The 24,000-nt window shown below is 45.8% G+C and overlaps 1 protein-coding gene across 1 annotated transcript in view; it reads left to right on the top strand.

Moving 5' to 3' along the window:
- LOC147016546 (uncharacterized) overlaps positions 1-24,000 on the top strand; it is a 162,359-nt gene that overhangs the window by 97,921 nt on the left and 40,438 nt on the right. The window lies entirely within an intron of this gene.

Raw genomic sequence — 24,000 nt, 5'->3', positions numbered from 1 at the left:
GTCACAAAATTTACGAATTCAAACAACCTGCATCTTGTACACAACCTATTATTTTTCCTCCTAGTAAGAGATCTTAACACACCCTATTATTTCTCAGAATAGGTTGAGTAGGAGAATCATTGCAGGCATTTAAATAATATTCCAATTTATGTGTTCCATCCATTGGGACCATACACTTTATATGTTCCATCCATCCATCCATATATGCCTGGTGTTGGCTTAATTGGTAGGGTGGTGGGCTAAGGATCCTAGGATCCTGAGGTCAAATTCCACTAAGCTGTTGAGTTAATATCAGGTGGGGTTGACTGCCTGTCATCCTTCTGAGGTCAGCAAAATGAGTGCCAGCTTGCTGTCGAAGTGGCGGACCTGTCCAGGATTGTGCCCGATAGCCAAGGAGACTGCTTAGGCAGGTTTGGACCATACAATTTATATGTTCTGTCCATCCATCCATTGGGACCATACAATTTATATGTTCTGTCCATCCATCCATTGAGACCATCCAATTTATATGTTCTGTCCGTCCATCCATTGGGACCATACAATTTATATGTTCTGTCCATCCATCCATTGGAACCATACAATTTATATGTTTTGTCCATCCATCCATTCGGACCATACAATTAATATGTTCTGTCCATCCATCCATTGGGACCATACAATTTATATGTTCTGTCTATCCATCCATTGAGACCATCCAATTTATATGTTCTGTCCGTCCATCCATTGGGACCATACAATTTATATGTTCTGTCCATCCATCCATTGAGACCATCCAATTTATATGTTCTGTCCGTCCATCCATTGGGACCATACAATTTATATGTTCTGTCCATCCATCCATTGGGACCATACAATTTATATGTTTTGTCCATCCATCCATTGGGACCATACAATTTATATGTTTTGTCCATCCATCCATTGGGACCATACAATTTATATGTTCTGTCCATCCATCCATTGGGACCATACAATTTATATGTTTTGTCCATCCATCCACTGGGACCACACAATTTATGTTCTGTCCATCCATCCATTGGAACCATACAATTTATATATTCTGTCCATCCATCCATTGAGACCATACAAATTATATGTTCTGTCCATCCATCCATTGGAACCATACAATTTATATGCTCTGTCCATCCATCCATTGGGACCATGCAATTTATATGTTCCGTCCATCCATTCATTGGGACCATATAATTTATATGTTCCATCCACCTATTCATTGGGACCATACAATTTATGTTCCGTCCATCCATACATCCATTGAAACCATACAATTTATATGGGCCGTCCATCTGGACCATACTCTGTGCAGAGCGTTGGTGCTGCCTAAGCAGTCTCCTTGGCTATTGGGTACAATCCTGGACAGGTCGCCTCTTCGACACAGGATACCAGCAAGCTGGCACTCATTTTGCTGACCTCAGAAGGATGACAGGTAGAGTCAACCCAACCTGGTATTAATTCAACGGCTGAGGGGAATTTGAACTTAGGATCATGGGATCCCAAGCCCACCACCCTAACCATTAAGCCAACACCAGGCATAATTTATATGTTGTTCGGACAATAAACAACGTTTTCTTGATTCATCAGTATTTCTTTAAGTAGACAAATGAGTCATAATTTGTTGGCATAACTAACCTGGTGTTGGCTTCGTGGTTAGGGTGGTGGTTTGGACTCCTCGGGTCCTGAATTAATGTCCTGTGGCTGCTGAATTAACACCAGAGGGTTGACTCAGCCTGTTATTCTTCTGAGGTCGGTGAAATGAGTACCAGTGTAGCAGCCAAAAGGCTGCACACGAAGGAAAGGGGTATTGACCGATTGATTAAATCTGGTATTTGTGTAGTGCAGGCATGATGGGGCCGAATCGCCTCCTGCACTTAATTTCCTTGTAATCCTTGTAAATAATCTGATTAACAACTACAAATTGAGGATAACTATTATGTTCTGGCCAGTCTGCATATTGATCTTGTTTAGTTATAACTCCACAACTTTGTGCCTAATTAATTTCTCGATTTGATTAATTATGTGATTAATAGGATGAGCTAGAGTGAAAAAAGTTTGTTTCCTTCGTAGTGACAACCCAACAATGATCAGACTTGTTATGACTTGAAGCTTCAGCAATTTTAGAACCACTACCAATCATGAAAATAATTGATAAATTTCAATACAAGGAGCTTATATCCCATCCTAAATTGTTTGCAATTCTCTCATTAAAATGATTATCTCTGGTGATGAAAATAGAAAAAAAAACAATGAGATGGTATTCGTAGAATACTTACCCCACGCAGTCTTGAGAAGGACTTGGTGTGAGTCAACTCTTCTGGTGGAAAATTTCTCATTAAAAAAAAAATTAAATTTAAATCAAATAGAATACCAAATAAAATAGGTCTTGCATTGGAGTCATCAGAAAGAACCTGAACAAGCAAAAAGCAAAGATGAAGTAATCAGAAGGAACCTGGATAGGACTGGGGTTTCAACTGGTACGCCTTCACTCTCAAGCCCATCCAGGCACAGCCTTGTGGATGCGATTGAGCCTAATTCAAAGGTGGAGGTGTTGGTGATAATTATCATCTAAGCATTCTACAAATCCTGCTCAGCCATTGAGCCTTTTTCAAAAATAAACAAATAAATAAATAAAAAAAGAACGCAGATTCAAAAAATTAAATATTTCTGTCTGCCAGACCATGGGTACGACCTGGTTGAAATTCAAAACATATATTTCCCATGAATACTAGATCATAATTGTGAAGTTTTACATTGATTGATGAAATGGTTCAAGATAAATAATTTTATTGATAGCTGCCTTCAATCCAATTTGGCCACCAAACAAGGTTCCATCAATTATTCATGAGCAGACTGGTATCCCCAAGACTTGGGGAATATGTGTGTAAAGTTTCCCCTCAATCTTTCCACTTGTTTTAGAAAAGATCTTTTTAGGTTTTTGGGTAAATCCAATATGGCTGCAAAACCACATGACCGATAATGTCATAGGTGGGAACTTTATATTCCTCAGCGATCGGCGGTCATACCTGTAAAAAAAATTCCTTAATCTGTTCAACCGTTTCAGAGGAAAAGATTTTTAAAGTTTAAAAAAATATAATATGGGTGCCAAACCACATGACCGATGACGTCATAAAATTTCTCCTTTGGCTAATTTGTCCCTAGATGACCCTCAAAATTTTTCATACTGATCGGATGTAGCATTCAACGTATAAAATTATGACATCATAACGAAGACATCAATGGCATCATAAAGAAATGCTTATTCTCTATCGGGAGTACTTGACAGGTGCCAAGCTTCAATTATTTCCATGGCGCCGTTTCAGAGATAGAAGTCCAACGTTTCTCCTTTTTTCCAACATGGCTGCCACATCACGTGACCTATGATGTCATAATTATCATCAAAACATTCTACATGAGTAGTCGCACCGATGGTGAAAATTTTGTACGGGTACGGGACCGATCGCTTTGCCCCGTTTTTCACTTCGTGAGCACGGGCTGACTCAAGAGTTAATCGCACACCTTACCCTGCGCAATCTTTCGAAAAAGGACATGGGAAGGGTCTTTTCAACTCTTGCTCTGCATTTCCAAGCATGATCTATATTTCCTATGAGCCACCATTTTTTTTTATTTTTTTTAATCTCGACATTCGACAATGTTGAGAGTGCAACAGGCAAATTTGATTGGTCGAGATGGCGTAAAATGGTGTAACATTTTGTCCCAAGTTATGCTAAACTAAAGGTTTTTGGAAGTGCCAAAAGGTGAGTATATATATATATATATATATATATATATATATATATATATATATATATATATATATATATATATATATGTATATATTTTTCAGAAGTATACCGCCGTTGATGCAGCGTCTTTTTTTACACCACCTTCTTTAACACGTGATATTCGTTTTTCGTGACTGTCGTTTATGTCCTTTATCATGTCCCTAAAAACAGTAAGTTTTCCGTTTTGAAGGATTTTTCAATGTTTTTTGACTGTCAAAACAGACGAATACAATTACCTAACTCTTCTGTGCACATGCATGCTTGGGGAGAGATTCGTGTTCTACAGGGTACGAAGTATCAAATTAAAATGAAATTAAGTAGTTTCTCAATAATAAACTGATGTCTGGAAACACAGACAGAGTGAACCAATTGCTTAATCCGGCTTTGTACTTCGTGCATGTGGAGTAAAAATCATCAATCGGTGGATGCAAATATGTCTGGTGTTGGCTCAATGGTTAGTGTTGCTGGCTTGGGATCCTAAGGTCCAAAGTTCAAATCCTGCTGAGCCATTTGATTAATACCAGGTAAGGTTGACTCAACCTGTCATCCTTCTGAGGTTGGCAAAATGAGTGCCAGCTTGCTGGGGTGATTGAGCTGTTTGAGTATCATGTGTTGGATTATGTCCAGGATTGTGCCCAATAGCCCAGGAGACTGCTTTGGCAGCACCAATGTTCTGTACAGAGTATGGTCCCAATGGATGTTGTGTCTGGTAGATGCACATCAGAATAATTTTTGTCTTTGAAGCGTGAAAGAGAAGTCCAGTGCTGTGTTGCATTTGCAGATGAAATCACGTGAAATTATCACCGATGAATGCCAGAAGAATTATCAAATGTATAATTTTCTTTTCAAATTTATTTCACAAGTAAAACATGCTGCAGAATAAAAATTGTTCAACGAATGAGAATCATAGTCCTTAGCTTTATTTTCATGAAGAGTGATTACACAGGTTCATTTCCATATCCCCTACAACGTGATCCATAAAAAGCGTTACATGATCAACTGACATTACCCTTTTCAATAACATCGAGGAAAAAAAATTGCTTTATTTATGATTTCGGAAGGGATAAAAAAAAAACTATCATGATTTCTCCTGGAGAATATGGAATTTCTCCGATATATTCCACATTAATTGTCCTTAGAGGGAACAGACTGAAAGATTTGCTGAAAATGAGAAATAGTAAAACATTATTTCATGCTATTCTAACATTATTTCATGCTGTTAGTAATAGATGGTTAAAAAAAAAAATCAAAAACAATGAAATTAAAGCTTACAACAATGTGCACCCAAGACAATCTCGTTTTTTGAATATGCAGCTACTAAATATTTCAAAGCCAGTGAGCCACAAAAGACTGCGCAGTTGTATCTATCACAAATATAGGCTTTTGGTCCTTTTCATTATTAAGGGTTAAGACTTGTGCCCACAGCTTTAAGGGAGTGACATTTGCCTAATGAAAATATGCTGCCTATCATGTCACGCTCTGTTACGTCTAATTCTTTTAAAAGGTCTCGACACATTGTAGTGTATTAATACAATTTGTTTTTCTTCCAAATGGCCAACGATTGTGATGAGAATGAAACGCGGGCATAACTGAATGTTGCACGAAACATGATTTATTTTCCTGATAACGAAATGAGTTTTTTTCTTCTTTTTTTGAAGGGTAAGGGTGGGTAGGAATAAGTATGAACAGGAAAGGGATTGGACAACAACAGTGTTGATCCTGTCCTCCCGTTTAACAATTTTATTTTGAATAGATTTACACTTCAGAGTGAAAAGGCTTGTTGAGTTCACTAATATTTGGTCAAAAGCATGTAAAACATTATTTTTGGTACATTTTATAAGGCTTATGATGGAGCTTGTACATAAAATTGGTGGAGGACAAAGACATGAGGGGATGTCAGCATATTTGTATGTATCTTACAACAATGTAAGGAGCCAAAGGACAAATTATCATTGCTTATTGAAACAATGGCCAATTTAACATTGTTTATGGCTTTAATTTTTTTTTAAACGATATTTATATTCTTCTGTGCAAATTTCAAGATTCTTTGAGGTTTACTCAGTGAAAAACTTCAGTAAATATTGTTTGCAAGTGACTGATGAATTACTCAAATGAATCGCTTAGGTCATTGCAAAAAAGATATGACAAGAGTATCCAAACACTGTCATTTTATTTTGAACTTGTAACAGTACTGGCTGGAGGTTTCCTCCAGTAGGGGGTGCTGCTCTCCCTAGTTTTCACACCACTCACTCCCCGCACCATGCACACCAAAAAGTTAATGCACTTGTTCCACATTCACTCCACACCAGCAAAATTCCAATCACCCCTCACAATTTACATGTTGATTTATTTGGCTCTACGTCCCCTCTGCTCTCTATCACCCATCAGTCAATCGCTGTCGCTGCCGACTGTAACCTAAGACGGCCCCATTGTCCTAGACCCTGCAACTGCTTTTGGCCCCTCTGGTCCACTTGGTTCTGGTGTTGTCCTCGGCTCTTAGGTCGGTCCTGGACCTGATGAAACCTCTCCTAGGGGCCTCCACCCTTCCTCGATGGCTCTCGGAGCCAACACTGTCGTCCTCGCCAACAGACGCCTTTCCTCCAATGCTCTTAGACTCAGCCCAGCCACCCACAACGGCCTTCACCTTTCCTCCTCAGTCTCGGCCAAGCCTGGGGCCACTGAAGGTGCCATCCATCACCTTCCCTCCTTGGTATCCACTGAGCCCAAGTCAGCAACCTCAGTCTTTGTGCGGTCCTGCTCCAGCTATCATCTAAACTGTCTGTTTTTACCCTTCTGGTTGGTGGAATTTTGAACCCCACTTTCCGCAGAGCCTTAACCACTGCAGTATCCACAACAGGCACACCCACCTGTGCACTCCACTGGGAGGAGCCTCGACCACGGTGTTCTTTACCTGCAAGGTAATCTCCTTTGCACCATGTGTGTGTGCAGCCACATACCTTGCTAAGTCAGCCTGCTCCTACAGATGGCCCCGCCTCTGCATAGAGTCACCGCACCCGGTCTACATCATCTAGTACTCCTCCTCCACCTGTAAAAGCTCTACCAAATTAGATTTTACTGCTACCATGAGATCTTATCCGTTCATTTACTCTCCAGGCTCACATCTCTGGGGCAGGGACTAAATACTCGAACTCTCCCTATAGACACTGCTCATCTGCTACGACACACCTTATGGTCTTTATTGTATACTAGCTGAAACCCCGTCACAGACTGATTCCGTTCATTCAACCATCCTCACCAGCTCACACACACTCGAGGGACATGGACTGGACAGGGTGTGCTTGCCCCCGCCTACTCATCCCCCGCCCCTGCCCCATTCAATTTGCTTACCCCCGCTCAAAAATGTAATTACCGCGGCCCCGCCTCTTCACTCCCCGCCCCCCGTCTCTTGATTCCCCGCCCCACTTGCCCCCGGACCCCACCCCCTGTCCACCCCTTCACACTCAACTCCGCCTAATTCAACCCAGCCCCCGCCCCATTTCCCCCTGTCTCCTGCTTTCAATTTGCTTACCTCTGCCCAAAAATTTGTTTACCTTGCCCCCGCCTCTTCACTCCCTGCCCCCGTCTTTTCATCCCCCGCCCCCGCTTCTTCATCCCCCACCCCCGCCTCTTCACTCTTCGACCCCATCTCAACTAAAAGTGTTTATTCTGCTTCAGATTTGAAGTTTGACTATTGCTACTATGTGCAATGCACTCTTACAGGTACGAAGTTTCTTTCAGTCCAGGTCACAGTACCGAGAAAAACGTGACGCGACCGCGAGGAGGAGCACAAAATTGGTCTTTCAGTATTAATATATATGTATATATATATATATATATATATATATATATATATATAATTAATATTTATATACAGTATTAATATTTCAGTATTAATATAAATATATATATATATATATATATATATATATATATATTGTTACGTTTGAGGGGGGGGTATGCATTCAAAGGGTAATTAGGATGTTTAATTAGGTATGCCATGCTGTTCGAGTTTACCAGGATCTCGATGTAATAAGTAGTAATTCAGTGGTGATAAGTTGTCTAGTAAATGTTCATTTCTTCAAGGGGGAAATGATAAATGTCACGTAATTAGATAGGGACACGGGATAGGGTAAGTGTGTCTGCGTAAACCCCTTTTGGTATTCTCTGAAGACTGGCCGTGACGTCACAGGACAGTGCAGCGGATGGCTCCGCCCCGTGATCACGATTGGCGGAAGGCGATGGCGGTGGGCCAATAAACGGCTCGATTGGGAGTGACGAGGACGAAGGATAAAAAGGTTCTGTTCGGGATTGAAAAGGAAGAAGAAGAAGATTACAACCAAAAGATCGTGGTTTTTTTTGGTGTGGAAGCTGTGGCGGCAGAGAGCGTCCTTTTTGTTGTGCTGGGTCGATCGTGTTCTTGGTCGTGTCTTGGAGCATTGCCGAGCCTCGTGCCTCGCCTCGGTTGGCTCTGGGGTTCTGCTGACTCGGAATACGGGGTCGGGCAGCGGGCGGACCTGCCTCCCTCTCCTGCTCGCGGCTTGGCGCGGGAGCTGGTTCCCTGGCGGCTGTGGGCGGACTTGGGCCAGGACCAGAAGGTCGACAGCACCGCGGTTTCTCCTGCCCCCCCCTGGCGAGAGCAAGGCCGGCTCGTCCGGCGCCGATCCAGGGACAGTTGCGTCCACACCACGGTCCAGCCTGACCACCAGAGATAGCTACGTTTTGTGTGTGTGTGTGTATGTGTTTGGCGCCTTAGAGGGATTGAGAACTGTATATTCATTGGAATTGTCTGTGTTTTTCCCCACGCCCGATCCCACACCATCCCGTCGAATCGCCCCGGATCCCTCTTCTTGCCGAGTCTTGTTATTTCTGGTAATTATAAAAAAAACAAATAAACATCATCAACTCAGTGAAAAGTGACTCGTGCCACCTTTCTCGTCCCGTTTGCGGTAGAGCGATTGGAACCGCCATGTTTGGGTTATAAACAAATAAATCGCCTCCATCGTTTCGGCTCATTCGACGTTGGCGGGACTGTTCAAGTCCCGTGGACGTCACATTGGTGTCAGGGTGTTGGATGTTCGAACCCCTCTAAATTATATTTGGTATCGGGAGAATATACCAAGATTAAAATCTCGCCACGAATTGGAATATAAAACTACTACAGAAAAGCGCGCGAGCGCGGGAAAATTTTGGAGGGATTTTTCAAATTTAAATTAATTGGCGGCAAACGGGACTTCTGCACCATGGCGGATGTGCAGATGTTTGAGGAGGAAGGCCACGTGTCTGGCAGCGAGTCGGGGGAAGAGGGGAGAGACGGGGGTAGGGTTGGAACCTCCCCCGTTCCGAGCGTGGACCGTGCTTCATTGCCCGTAACGGGGCCGGCAGCGCCGGAAACCGGTGCGATGACGATCCAGACACTGTTGGAACGTTTAATGGGGGACATGATGGTACAAATGGCAAATCAATTCGTGACACAGAGGGCAGAAATGACGGCACAAATGGAAAATCAATTCGTGACACAGAGGGCAGAAATGACGGCACAAATGGAAAATCAATTCGTGACACAGAGGGCAGAAATGACAGATCAATTGGGGGTAATGGGGGTACAGTTGGGTGCACGGATTGATTTAATGAGGGATGAATTGGGGGAAAAGATGGAGAAAATGAAAACTGAGATGCAGGAGTGTGTGGATGTTAAATTGGGAGAAATACAAAGTAAATTCGAGGATAGATTGGAGGAAACAAAGGTAGAAATTACATTGGAGGGGGAAAATATACGGAAAAAATTGGTAGATAAAATTGATGCAACGAACATTCGGGTTGATAAAGTGGATGAAAGCCTGGAACGTCATCATGCCTGTGTGGATGCTCGTATGCAGCTGCAAGTTGAAGAGTGGGGAGAGCTGAGGAAGCAAGGGATGAATTTGGCGGAGGAGGTAAAAGGATTGGAGGCTCGTTTGGACGAACAAGATCAAATTATGAGCCAAGATGAAGTCTTGGATAAAGGCCTGGTAGAGCCGTCTTTTGTAAGTAGAGTGTCCGGGTTGGTTGAGGAGCAGCTACAAACTCGCGACGGAGCCTTGGAGGAGGTTGTGCGGGCCCAGAAGATCCTGTGGGAAGAGGTGAATTGGTCCATTCAACGTTTGGAACAAGAGGCAAAATTGACCCATGAGACCCTCACCACAAAACATCTTTGGCCACAGTGGGCTCCGAAATTGGATACGCAGCCACAAGGGTGTTTGATCCCTGGGCTGGATTCGGACAAGGGAGAAACTGAGAAGCGGGCCACCGTAAAAGTGATCCCCCTGGTAAATTTCGACGGGCCAGGGAGCGTTGAAGCTTTTCTGACGCAATTTGAGTGCATTTCCCGACTAAACGGGTGGAATGAGCAGGAACGTACAGGGAATTTGGTGGCAACGTTGCGGGGACCAGCCGCAGACGTGTTAAACATGATCGCGGAGGGGATGTTGACCAGCTCCCACATTTGCGAGGCGTAGAGCTGTCGGTTTGGGTTCGCGGCAAACTGTGATCTGGTGCGGGCCCAGCTCCAGCACCGCAGATTAAAGCCGGGTGAGACAGTGCAGGAGCTGGCACAGGACATTTACCAATCAGTCAGGATCGCGTATCGGGACCTTACAGTGGAGGCGTGGGACAGACTGGCACAAGAGAAATTTTTAGCTGCTCTTCCTGACCCTGAGGTCCGAGTGCTAGTGGAGTTACAGGATCCACCCACCGTTCACCGAGCAGCTGAGTGCGCAGCCAGGCTGCTGGCCTCATGGAGTCGGCCGGGTCGGGTTCCAGAGAGGCCATCGGTGACGGTCCGACAGGCGGAGATTCGGGATCAAGGAGGGGGGCTGGGAGAAATTGGCATTACCCAAATGTTTCAGGAAATTTGCCAGGAACTGTCAAGTTTGATAAAGGGTAATCCGGTAGTTAGTGCGCCAAAGCGGCGGGGTCCTGCCCAGCCAATAGAGCAATTGGATTATGGCCGAGGGGGTCCGGAACCGGAAGAGACATTTCATCGATACTCACGGGGGCCTTTTATGGGGAGTTGTTTCCGGTGCGGGCGAAGAAGACACATGCAACGATATTGCCGGTACCCGGCGATGGAGGGACCCTCCAATAGACTTTTAGACTCGGAGAGGGTGAATCCTCCTGCTGAACCGCCAGGTCTATCCGAGATGCCCTTTCATAGGTCGGGTCCGGAGATCACTGTAGGGGGTCCGGGAGACTAGATCGGGCTGAGCATATACGGCCATGCTCGGCTGCTGAGATTGTGGCGAAGTGCCCTCCTTTGGTGGAAAAAAATGAATTGTGGGAAAATTGGCATGGGTTTGTAAGTTCTGCTGGGTTTTAGAGTGGCAATCGGGACAGTGGGTAATTGGTAACAAAGCGGGCACAAGTGGCTGTCCAATGGCTGGTTCCTGGATCGGGTGAGAAGTGCTGTGTGAGTTGTTTTAAGTGAAGAAGTGAAATGTATGGTGCACACATTGTTTTTTTTTTATTGGGCATGGTGTGGTAACAGGGAAGGTCATGGTCGGTGAAGTGTTAGAAATGCAGGTGTCACATGTAAGGCCGATGGGGTGGGGGAGTCATGTGGGTTTTGTGGGTGGGGATGATGTGCTTGTCCACAGGGATTGCTGAAGCTCACGGTGAGCGTGAATTGCACCCCCTTCAAGGAGATTCACCACCTGGTGGCTAATGGTGACAGTGTCTGGAGGCAACTGGGAGAGGGTCTGGTTGGGCGACCAAGGCGGGTAGGACCTTGGTGACCCAGGAAGGCCAGAGGAGCCAGTGAGACCCCTTCCAGAGTGTTGTACGGGATTAGAGCTGATGGCTACCAGGGGGGAGGGAATCAAAGGGAGCGGGGCGGAGAAGCGTCCGGGTTGGACTAAAGCTTACCTGTGGGCATGGTTGCACCTGAGATGCCCCCATCATCTTGTGGTAACCCACCCCACGGCCACGACGGGATTCAGCCTGCATGATTAAAATGAGGACCATGACCTAGAAATGTGATGATGACCATGGTGTGAGTGTTGTGAAGATGTATGAGTCCCACTCGATCCCGCACAACTTGACATGTGCAGCAAGGGCATGATGTCCGCATAATTTTGGGGCAAGCAAATTTGAAAATTGGCTCCCCAGGTAACGCTGGGTCTATTAGCATCCACTGGGGGAGGCGGTCAAGTGTAAATATCCTGTGAATAGTGTCGTTAAGGCTTAGAGTAGGAATGTAAAGTATAAGTGTTGTGTTTTTGTGGAACCTTTTGTTTCCCCTCCCCAGATCATTGGAGAGTGTTGGGCAAGAGCGATGACCCAGAAGATGGAGTGCAACTTCGCTCAGTGCTCTCATGTGATAAAAAAAACAAAAAAAACAAAAACACGAATGATTGTTTAGGCGAGGATAAGGCCATAAGGGGGTAGTACATTAAGCAGGATAGGTAAGTTAGCTGCGACTCGCTGCCCATTGCCCCTCCTACTTTATTTCGTTAGATTAATTAGGTGTGAGTCAGTAAGTGTTAAGGCTGGTACGGTAGCGCCTGTGATATACCTTGCAGGAGCTGCGGTACCAGAGGGGGCAGTGTTACGTTTGAGGGGGGGTATGCATTCAAAGGGTAATTAGGATGTTTAATTAGGTATGCCATGCTGTTCGAGTTTACCAGGATCTCGATGTAATAAGTAGTAATTCAGTGGTGATAAGTTGTCTAGTAAATGTTCATTTCTTCAAGGGGGAAATGATAAATGTCACGTAATTAGATAGGGACACAGGATAGGGTAAGTGTGTCTGCGTAAACCCCTTTTGGTATTCTCTGAAGACTGGCCGTGACGTCACAGGACAGTGCAGCGGATGGCTCCGCCCCGTGATCACGATTGGTGGAAGGCGATGGCGGTGGGCCAATAAACGGCTCGATTGGGAGTGACGAGGACGAAGGATAAAAAGGTTCTGTTCGTGGTTGAAAAGGAAGAAGAAGAAGATTACAACCAAAAGATCGTGGTTTTTTTGGTGTGGAAGCTGTGGCGGCAGAGAGCGTCCTTTTTGTTGTGCTGGGTCGATCGTGTTCTTGGTCGTGTCTTGGAGCCTTGCCAAGCCTCGTGCCTCGCCTCGGTTGGCTCTGGGGTTCTGCTGACTCGGAGTACGGGGTCGGGCAGCGGGCGGACCTGCCTCCCTCTCCTGCTTGCGGCTTGGCGCGGGAGCTGGTTCCCTGGCGGCTGTGGGCGGACTTGGGCCAGGACCAGGAGGTCGACAGCACCACGGTTTCTCCTGCCCCCCCCCTGGCGAGAGCAAGGCCAGCTCATCCGGCGCCGATCCAGGGACAGTTGCGTCCACACCACGGTCCAGCCTGACCACCAGAGATAGCTACGTTTTGTGTGTGTATGTGTGTATGTGTTTGGCGCCTTAGAGGGATTGAGAACTGTATATTCATTGGAATTGTCTGTTTTTCCCCACGGCCGATCCCACACCATCCCGTCGAATCGCCCCGGATCCCTCTTCTTGCCAAGTCTTGTTATTTCTGGTAATTATAAAAAAACAAATAAACATCATCAACTCAGTGAAAAGTGACTCGTGCCACCTTCCTCGCCCCGTTTGCGGTAGAGCGATTGGAACCGCCATGTTTGGGTTATAAACAAATAAATCGCCTCCATCGTTTCGGCTCATTCTACGTTGGCGGGACTGTTCAAGTCCCGTGGACGTCACAAAATATATATATATATATATATATATATATATATATATATATATATATATATATATATATATATATATATATATATATATATATATATATATGAATGATACAGTAAACGCCGCTTTATAAATCCACGGTTATAAAATCCAGCAGCTGATTGTGACCAATATGAGTTGGAATGGAATTTTACATAGAGAAATCCTCCGTTTAATAAATCCACCTGCTTGGCACGTGCGCGGTCTCAATCTAAGCTTGATGTAGTATGCGCTGCCGCAGAGTGAAAAAAAACAAAAAAACCAACAACAACAGCAACTTGTGACGGACATCGAATTTCACCGCCGCTCGAATCCCTCCGACCCCGAATCCCAATAGCCAAGGGAAGAAAGCGACGACGAACCCGAAGCGATGTCAACAGCGGCAGAGATGCGGACGGCACTCGCCAAATTGGACAGGGGATGCAGCTCTCAGGTTTTGCCCATCCCGATTTCCGCCACGTGACGGATTCAATCAAGGAACATTTGCGCAAAACCTTCCCTCCCAAGCAAGCAACCTTGGAGAAATTCTTTTGAATAATCCCCTTGTCACTGTTTGATAAATCAATGTTTTTGTAGCATAAAGCAGTGTTTAACGACATTCGCTTTTTGTCTTATCTATCCAGTAGGTGGCTGAAAATAGGTTCTTCGCTTAATAAATCCAGCCGGTTAATAAATCCAAACGGCGTGGTCCCATGGTGGATTTATAAAGCGGTGTCTACTATACAATGTTTCTTATTACATTTTTTGTGTCAAATTTACATTCTGAGGTAGTCACCATGTGCAGAAGAGGATTTTACATTGCAGACGCTATTTTCGAGGAGTGTAATTAGTAATTACACCTTTCAGCAGTAACGTTCTGACGACAGACGTAATGGCATCAGCGAATAACCGATGATGTCATGACGTCCTGACGCCTCTCAGCGGTGACGTCACACGTCGCCATGTAAGCGAATGTAAAACGAAAAGTGTTTATTCTGCTACAGAGTTGAAGTTTGACAATTGCCACTATGTGCGATGCACTCTTACAGGTACGAAATTTCTTTCAGTCCAGGTCACAGTTCCGATAAAAACGTGACGCGACCGCTTTGAGGAACACAAAATTGGTCCTTCAGTATTAATATATTGATATTAGCTGTATATATTTATGTCTGTATATATTAGCAAATACCACCCGTCACTTCGCTGACGGTAATACCAAAAGAGGGGGGAAGCGGGAGAGGGAGGTGGGGTAGAGAGAGGGGAGTGAGGAGGGGAAAGGAGAGAGGAGAGGGGGGGGTGAGGAGGGGTGGGGAAAGGGAAGACTGTGAGGTGAGAGGAAGGGAAGGCAGACATGCGGTGGAGCGTTAATTACAATTCATAATGTCTCATCAAAATGATTCTGCAGAGAATAACAGTGAATATGGAAACAAAATAATGTCCGAAATCCATTTTCTACCAGTCATTTCCTACAACAGTTCCACCAGCTTTGAGAAGTTCAGCATGGATGCCACAGATTGCAGGAGCTTTACCCCACTTCAACCGGTTCACCGCAGCCTGTATTTCCACAAACGAAGGTGGATCACATTTGATTCGAAGGTCAGCAATAGGGATAGAAACACCCCTCACATCCAACTCAACAGCTGATGGATAAGCCTGGTACAGCCGCTCAAAGTAACTGGCCCAGCGGGCCTTCACTTTGGACTCCTCTGTCAAGAGCTTACCACTCTCTGCTCTAACTGCAGTACACCGCAGGATAGGCTTGGATGAACGCAATGCATGAATTCCCCTGTAAGCAGGACAAGAATCACTTGACCACAGGTGATGCTCTACCCCTCACAGATTCCTCGCACATAGGCCTCCTTGTCCACCCTTAGCAAACGTTCAGTTTTACGCCTCAGCTCCCTGAACAGCTCAGCTCTGCCATTCAGTCTGGCCCTGCGACTCTGGTCAATGGTATCTCGTGTCCCCTGAGAGACAAAATTATTCTTCGCCCTCCGGTGAGTTCCAAGACATCCACTGGTAACATCAAGGACGGTGGTCTTGAAGGCACTCCACAACTCTTCAGAATTCCCCAAAGCACCCAGACCCCCCAAATCCCCATTCAGCCTGTTCGCAAACTCCTCAGCTACCCTCTCATCCTTGAGCTTGCCAATATCCAGCCGAGGCCGGAATGGTACCATGCTCCCGAATTTAAACTGCAACTTCAGAGTTGCTCCAAGCCTGTGGTTAGTATTGAGGAACTGAGCACTCCAGTAGACCCTGAAGTTCTGGACCATCCTCGAGCCACCATTAATGAGCACATGGTCAATCTCCTTTGCCACACCACCAGCAGTGAAACACCACGTCCAGCGATGAGCCTGTGGGCGCGGAAACCATGAACCAGCCACCCTAAGTCCATGACTTCTTGCAAAATCAAGAAAATTACTGCTTTTCTGGTTCACAGTTCCAGACCCATGCGGACCAACACATCTCTCATAACCATTCCTATCAGTTCCAGTCAATGCACTGAAATCCCCCAAGACAAGAGCAGTATCTCGCCTGGGGCACTGATCAACCACAGACTCTAGCTTGGCATAGAATGTGTCCTTCAGGGTCAGATCACTCACCTCAGTCAAAGCATTTCCAGAGGCCAGAGGAACACCACCCAGGAAATGACGAGTCATTAGTTTCATAATAGGCTCGTTGATCAGTGTTACCTCAATTATCATTGGAATCAGCTTTTTGGACCCAGCTACAGCAACTCCTTGGGCATGGTAACTATCAGAGCGACCAGACCAATCAGAGACAGGTGATCATCCTCTCTTTGGGAGAGGGCATTCCAGGCACCCACCCAAAGGGACCGCCTCAGGATAACCCAAGGAGACCGCCGTCTGGTGGACGACACCTCAGCACCACCCCGACACACTCTACCACAATCTGGCCCAGGACGGTTACCCCGTGGTTTTCCCCTATCATCAAAGAGTGGGGGTCTCGAAGGCTTTGCCCCAACCCCGTCATCCGGTGAGCTGTCCTGCCGAGGGCAGCTGCACAGGAGGTACTCCAATGTAGTGGGTTTTCAGATTTCTTTGTGGTACGTTTTGCGGAATGAAGAGGTTTACGGTGGCTGGAGTGCAAATCCTGCCACCAACCTACTCAAACAAAAAGTAACCCAACTGCAGGCGGATGTCCGCAGACACAGTTGGGCACTAGATATGGATGGCCGTTTGCTCACAACGAGCTCCTCTGCCCTTTGACAGGTTTTGTTTTTAATCCTGCTGGGTGTCCATATCAAAACACCCTCCTCACCAGGAAACCTGGTGGGGGAGACGGTTTAGTCACCGACAACCCGACCATGAAACAGGAATGACTTCAACTCTCCCCTCACGGATAACTCCAACTCTCCTGGCTCTCGCGAGATCTTGCAAGAGATCCCAAAAAACTCCGCCCCTCCAGAAAGATGAACTCTGCCCCTTCAGAGGCACCCATAACCTTGCCCATTGGGAGGCGGGCCAAGGCTCCACCCCTCACTCTCTGGACAGCGCAGCCCCTTTTGTAGCCCCTTCTTGCTCATTGCTTCAGCCTCACCTTGGCACCTCATCTGGTGGGACATTCAGAAGGTTACACATACGATTCCTTACATTAAACCTGAAATATTTATTTCAACGCGCCACCCTCTCTATGGTGCACATTTAAACAGACAATTCTTAAACTACGTTTCCGTACTTGATCACACCGAGATAGGCTAACTACCTGTACATGGACCATTCTAAACTAAACATTTCTATTTCTTCGAAGACTATATAGCTCCCCAACAAACATAACAAAATATATGTATATATATTGAAAATACTATGTACAGTATATACACAAGCATGAACATATGCATCCTTGTACACATCTTCAACTGATATACAGTACGCGAAAATTTCAACTGGCATATCAACGTTACAGTCTGAACCAGAACATATGGGTCATTGCTTTTGTGTTTATGTTTTGAACATGAAATTGTGAGCATATCATTTAAATCATTCCCTTCTTAAAGGCCCTGTCACACCTTGACGATTTAGCCAACGTATGCCTGACATGTGCAAAATTGGGCTAAAACGCCGGCACACGTCGAATACGTTATGGGTAAGTTTGTATACGTTAAGAGCATGCTGGCATACGTCGTAGAACGCTGGCATACGTCATAGTACGCTGGCAAACGTCGTAGTTCGCCGAGCTGTTAGACAAATTTTCCATACTTGAAATTTCCCGACGTATGCCAGCGTATGACTCGCACGTTCCGCATAATGCTGGCCATAAGTTGTAGGCACGTCACGCGATCGTTGATACACGTCGACACACGTTACTTGTAAGTTACTCGTAAGTCGAAACACGTGGAGGTAATTTTTAGCGTACCCGAAACTTATTTCTAACCGATGAGTAACGTGTTGTAGGCACGTTACGTGATCGTTGACACACGTTGCTTGTAAGGTACTCATAAGTCGAAACACGTCAATGTAATGGTTAGCGTCAGTGTTCGACTCCCTGTTTTGTGTTTTTTTTTTTGTTTTTTTTTTTCTTCGGTATGACGGTCATGTTGACACTTCGATTTCTAGTGCGGTTATAATATAATATAATTAATAGGCTGCCGCTCAACGATTTAAATCATAACCATCATACCGAAGAAAAAATAAATACTAAAAAAAAACAGGGAGTCTGGAATACTGACGCTAATCATTACCTTGACGTGTTTCGACTTATGAGTAACGTATGTCGACGTGTGTCAACGATCGCGTAGCGTGCCTACAACTTATGCCAGCGTATGCGGAATGTGTGTCATACGCCGAGTACGTCGAGAAATTTTCAACATGCTGAAAATTTCTCGACGTACTCGGCGTGCATTGACGTATGCCAGCATACTACGACATATGCCACCGTTCTACGACGTATGCCAGCGTGCTCTTAACGTATACAAAACTTAGCCATAACGTATTCGACATGTGCCAGCTTGGTTCGGCAAATTTGTAATGCGTCGGCATACGCTGGCTAAAACGTCAAGGTGTGACAGTGGCTTCACACTTCGATGTCTAGTGCGGTTATGATTTGAATCGTCAAGCCGCAACCTATTAATAGCCGACGCTACGTGATCGTCGGCGATACGCTTCCGCGCTACGCATAAGTTAGACTATCGTTGGGCATAGGTTGTGAACGCCGACAACATGCTCAGCATTCGTTGGTATAATTTATCCATATGTGATTAAAACGTTCTGTGTACGTTACTAATACGTTATGCATACGTCCAACACGTTATTATAGCCCATAAATTTAAAAAAAACCATCAATAGTTCAGCGTGCACCAGCGTTTTACATATATTTTGATACGTTTTCATACGCTGGCTAAAACGTCAAGGTGTGACAGGGGCTTAACCAATATGATATCCACAGTAACACTAATGCTTATTTCAAAATCTAGTACACCCACTCCCGACGCAAGTGGCAGGAATTGTCATGTTATTATCACCTCTTGGGTGTTAGATTGCAGGAGATGTAGTCTCGAGTCGTTTGTCTGTGGCGTACGGGAAAAGCATATAATGCCTCAAGAACATTGGATTTCCTCCCTTTCAGTTGTTTTTTGTGTACTTAGTCGAGGCTCGTATGAGGGCTAACACACAGAACATATAACAAAGGGAGCAGGAGACAAGTGGTGGCGAGAGAAGCACAACAACAGTCGGGAACAGGGCCATCAGGAGATCTGTGGACGAGAAAGGGATGGGGCTGGGTACATGGCATCAACAAGATGGACACTGCAGGGAATTTGAGGGAGGTGGGTTTGGGGTGGATTAACAGGGGTAGAAAAGGTCCTGGTTTTTGGATGGGGGGAGATATGAGATGGTGATGAACAGCTGTTTTAAAGACCTGGAGGGAATAGTGGGATTGAAGAGAGTGAGGGAGTTTGTTCCAGAGGTGGGGAAAAAACAAGGAATGAAAGAGTGAAGGTGAGTCGTGATTCTTGATTTTGGTAGTTTCAACAGAAAGGAGTTGCTAACAGACCTTGAGCATCCTGAAGAAATATTAGTGGGATAGAGTACATACAGAGCAGAGGTTGCAAGGCTAGAGAGGAGTCAGAGAAGACAGAAAGACCACCGATCTGTCTGTGGTGAGAGAGTGAGAGACCCAAGGACTCAGCTTTATCGTGGGAGCGATCAATGATCCTCTTGGTTTCCACAGCATGAAACTGAGCTAGGTATGAGGCAGGAGCACCAGCCCAGAGGGGAGAGCAGTACTCCATCAGGCTGCAGACAAAAGCTTTGTATGTGGCCAGGAACTCAGGTGGGCCGAGGAAGGACTTTGCACAATGGAGGATTCCCAGTCGACGACTGGCTTTGGAGGCCAGGTTGGAAATGTGGCTTTCCTAGGAAATATCATGGCAGATAGTGAGACCCAGAAGCTTTAATGAAAGGACTTCATCCTCAGGGTTGGTGAGAAAATGTATGGGGGGGGGGTTCCAGGTGTTCCTTTCGGAGAGACATAGTGAGAGTGTGAGATGTGTCACGATTGAAGGAGATGTTCGATGTGTTTGATCAACTTGTGATTTTTATCCAGGTCTTCAGAAAGTGAAGAGGCTGCTGCTTGCTGATCTGAGGGATGAGAGATGGTATGGCAGAGGATGGAGTCTTCAGCAACAAGATAAAGTGGAGTTTCATGTTAAACAGCAGTAGCGACTGTTTAAAAAGCTAATCATATGTTTGTGGTTTATACTCTATTTTACTTCCAGTTGGGGTGCCCCCATGAAACATCACAATAAGCTATTTATACAGGTTAATATGCTATTTGTCCAAGGAAGAAAAACCCGATTAATATTAGCAATAATATTGTTTTGAAATATTATCATGAGTGTTGTTATTACTTTTGTTATGAGATGGTCGGGTTGTTGGTGACTAAGCCGCCAACCCTCACTGGCTTTGCTAGTGGGGAGGGTGACTGTCACACCCTGCCAGGACTAAAAACAGCACCTTATAAAGGGTGGATGAGATCCCTACAGGAGCCAATGGCCATCCAGTAAGGAGGTGGTGTCTCCGAATAAACATTCAATGGATAGGAAAATTTATTTTTCCATCTGGTTTAGTTATACTGTTGTGGGCCGGGGTTCAGTGGCGATAAACGACCACAAGGTGGAGCAGTCGAGTCATCTCCCACCGAACACCCGGAATTTAGGTCGTGACTTTCGGATAAGTCCGAGAGTTCACGGATCCCTTAGCGGACCGTGGTCGCCAATATTTTGACGGCGTGGGGTATGGTTGATTGCCTAATTTCAATATACCTAAATACCCACGTCGTCCAACTACCGGGGAAAACCACACCCTCGACCGACTTTGTCTGAATCGAGTCGCTATCACCGACTCGGATCCGGCGTCACCGAGCGGAAGTTACCAAAGCCGCGCCGGACCAAATGAACAATCCACGGCACGAACTGCCTTACCAATTCGCAACACGCACCATGCCAGGCCAATGGAGGAAAGCACAGAAAACGAGCTGCTACATTTAACAGGGGTTTATTTTACAAAGAATAATCGGGGAGGGGAGACGCAGAGCAGAGTTATCCAAATAAAAGGCAGGCAATGTACAATGAGCAAAAGCACTTAACAATCCTACTTAAAGACGGGGCCCAGGGACACGCGCGCGCGCACACACACACACACACACACACACACACACACACACACACACACACACACACACACACACACGAAATGCACCCGTGGGTCTTTAGTCGGTAGAGCCGGGTACCTCCCCGCCTCGTGCGGTTTCACCGGACCCGCACTTGTGGAGCTCGGAGTGCGTGGACGGGAACGGGGATCCCAGCTCGAGCGCTCCAACGCAAACCACCACGGTGGGACTCGAACCCATGACCCAGACCAAGCCGCACTCGCCACCAAAACTGCAGACCGCAATCGCCATGATCTTGCAGAACGCACTCTTGTCTGCCCAACCCCATCGCTCTTCTTTAGGTAGGATGGGTTTCTTTTCCTCGCCACTCGTCTCCTGATTGGACAGTTGGTTGTCAGGCGACTCGTGGCGGCCCCCCGATTGGCTGGGGCGCGTGTGGTGCTCGCTCTTCACTCATTGGCTGGAGGAAACGGTCCATGCCCTTCCTTAGAGCGGAGCCTCGACCTGAAGCGACGGAAGCTCCGCCCACACCCCCAGCCAAAAGCACGTGGGCAATGGTGACCGGTGGAGTGAGGTGACGAACTGGTGGAGCGAGGTGACGGTCCGCTGTTGTTGTTGTTGTTGTTGTTGTTGTTGTTGTTGTTGTTGAGGATGTAAAAATCAGGCTTAAAAAATAACTCGTAGCGCACACATAAAATTCCCATTAGATAGAAGGAAGCATTCTAACTATAAACGCATACTTATCGAAATACATGAACTACGGGGACTCTGGCTTCTTGTGTGCACAAGGTTTCCAAATCCGTAACAATACCCCCTCCTGCACAGTGATCCGGTGAAGAGATTTCCTTCATTCAGAACTCGGTGAAGGTTTTGCCAGTTTTTCCTTTTCTTATTTTTCTCAGTAGCCCTTCACATTTCATGGCTCTCAGCCTTTTTAACTTAAAAATTTTTTAATATACAATGTCAAGGCTCATAGAAGAGCAAACACACAGAGTGTATAACAAGGGGAGCAGGATACAAGAGGGATGGAAGAGGGAAGCACAAAATAGTGGGGAATGGACACATGAAGAGATCTGTGGAAGGGAGAGGGATGGGGCGTGATACACAAGGTAAACAAGATTGACACTACAGGGACTTTCAGGAAGGAAAGCAGGGAATTTGAAGGAGGTGGCTTTGGGGTGGATTAACGACCACCGACCTGCCTGCGGTGAGAGAGTGAGAGGCCCAAAGACTCAACCTCGTTGATGGAGATACCAATGATCCTAAATGCCTTGGTTTCCACAGCATGGAGCTGAGAAAGGTGAGAGGCAGGAGCACCAGCCCAAAGTGGAGAGCAGTACTGCATCAGGCGACGGATGAAAGCTTTGTATGTGGTCACGAGCTCATGTGTGCCAAGGAAGGACTTTGCACGACGGAGCATGTCCAATCGGTGACTGACTTTGCAGGCCAGCTTGGAGATGTGGCTTTCCCAGGAACGATCATGACAGATAGTGAGACCCAGAAGCTTGAATGATAGGACTTCTTCAAGAGGATTGATGAGAAAGTAGATAGAGGGTTCCAGACAGTCTTTTCAGACAGACATTGTAAGAGTGTGAGATTTGTCTGGATTGAAAGACATGTTCCACGTGTTGGACCAGTTTGTGATTTTATCCAGATCTTCAGAGAGTCAAGAGGCTGCTGCTTGCCAGTCTGAGGGATGGCAGGTGGTGTGGCACAGGGTGGAGTCATCAGCAAAGAGATAAAGAGGATTTTCCAGAGAGTCAGAGGGATCATTGATGAAAACCATAAAAAGAACAGGGCCCAGAACACTGCCTTGAGGAACTCCAGCCTGGACAGGAAGAGGGGATGAGAGAATTCCATGAAGGGCTACACGTTTACTGCAAGAGGAGAGGACGTCTGCGAGCCATGTGTGGAGATGGCCTTGGATACCACAGGAAGAGAGTTTGGTGAGCAGGGCAGGGTGCCAGACCATACCGAAAGCACGTGATATGGCTCTGATCTCATGTCTGGCATTGAGGATCTCCATCCATTGTTGGGAAAGCAGGAGCAGCAAGTCCAGGGTGGAGTGACCTTGTCTGAATCCAAATTGATGATCGGAAATTCAGCCATTGGAGCTGATGAAGCCTTGCTTAGGGCGAAGTTCAATCATAATAAAGAAGCGGCCTTGGAAAAACGCTATGATTAGCTTTCTTAACATGGATATAAACCTTAATATGGACTTCACCTGAGGCTGAAAACCCTCCTGTGGGAGGAGTACAAAGGAAGTTGCTGCAACCTCCATTGTGTGACCCTTAGTCCTCCTGTCAAGTTTGATTGAGATTGGATAAGTAACGACCAAATGTATTGCGGTCAAAAAACAGACAGACAGATACCAAATTACGTATTTTAGGATGATGATGAATTCTTTTTTTTATATTTATTTATTTATTTTTGTTGGCCGACAGGATTGCGTAGAGATATGCGCACTTGCCTCTAAGCTGTCTACCCAGGGTTTGAATTCCGACCGAGCTATAAACTGTCATCTCACAGGCACGGTGATTCATCAATGTGTGTGCCGTCCCTTGGATGGACGTTATACTTGACGTCCCATCTTCCGGCATTAGTTGGTACACGTTAAAGATCCCATGGTGTCCTTCACGAAGAGTAGGTGAGCTATTGCCAGCACCATGAACAAATTACAAATTCCTGCCCGAACCAGCTGATGACATTGCATCAGCTGTGCAGACACACCCTAAGCCAATGATGCGACCCGCAGCCTTGTGCTACATACAAACGAAGAAGTTGCTGTTTTTAGTTTTACTATTTCTTAAAATGCTAAATCTGAATGTTTATGATGGTTCTTTTTGTCAACTCTTATCGTTTCTCACATCTCAG

The sequence above is a fragment of the Eptatretus burgeri genome, chromosome 11 (assembly GCF_056783735.1).
Source record: "Eptatretus burgeri isolate ZD-2024b chromosome 11, Ebu_testis_v1, whole genome shotgun sequence".
Classification (NCBI taxonomy): domain Eukaryota; kingdom Metazoa; phylum Chordata; class Myxini; order Myxiniformes; family Myxinidae; genus Eptatretus; species Eptatretus burgeri.
The sequence above is the reverse complement of the archived record's forward strand: the minus strand, read 5'-3'. Positions and strand labels throughout refer to the sequence as shown.